Consider the following 911-nt stretch of genomic DNA (forward strand, 5'->3'; position numbering starts at 1 on the left):
GATGGTTGTCGCGTGTAATTCATCATTGCGACTAAACGGAACAGTCAATAGGTTCAGCAAAGGTATCAATGGAAAGCGGAAAAATGGAGCTTGAACTGGAATAGACGTTATGGCGTTCTAGTTGGCTTCTAATTGATAATAATAAACTTGAAAAGTAGTGCAAATTACCCATTTCTATTTATAACGTTACATACGCTGTTTTGTCGAGTAAGCGCGGACAAAGTTTGTTTTCGCAATGATTTTGCTGATTTCATCCGTCGAAAGTTTCCCAAAATGTTTAGGTGAGGTGCAAAGAGTCATTCCAAATTATTTATCCAAGATAATTGTCCAGTACTGAACTATTTCAAAGCACGTAGGGTGTTGAATAGTGCAGGTGCAAATTATTTTTTAACACCGGTTCGCAGTTGCCATATTATAAATCCGATTGAGAACGTGTTCAATTTAGTAGAACAAGAGTTTCAGCGCCAAGCGATACAGAATACCTACGAGACTTATCAACAGTTTGCTGAAATAGTGTAATGTACACTTTACGCCATGAGCGGCGACACTGTTATTGATAATATAATCTCTTCAATGAACAAGCGCTCAAAGGCTTAAAATTCACGATAATGGTCAGCGAACGAAGTGCTGAAAAGCTGTTATTCCTTGTATATAAATCTCTTCAATAAAAGTGAAGGACGGTTCAAAACAAAGAAATCAACAGGTTACGGAATGATAAGCTTGTCATTCTTTTATTAACTTATTAATACGCCACCATGTCAACGCGAACATCGTAACACGCACAAATACATTTTCGTCCAAAAAAGAGGCAACCTTTTCCCTTTTTGACATGAAACACATGCAAATGGCGAGAAAAACAACCTGAGATAGACTTTTCATGATTACAAAAGCAACAGGCAGTTAAAAGAAGT

Source organism: Montipora foliosa, chromosome 5 (genome assembly GCF_036669935.1).
Source record: "Montipora foliosa isolate CH-2021 chromosome 5, ASM3666993v2, whole genome shotgun sequence".
Taxonomy (NCBI): domain Eukaryota; kingdom Metazoa; phylum Cnidaria; class Anthozoa; order Scleractinia; family Acroporidae; genus Montipora; species Montipora foliosa.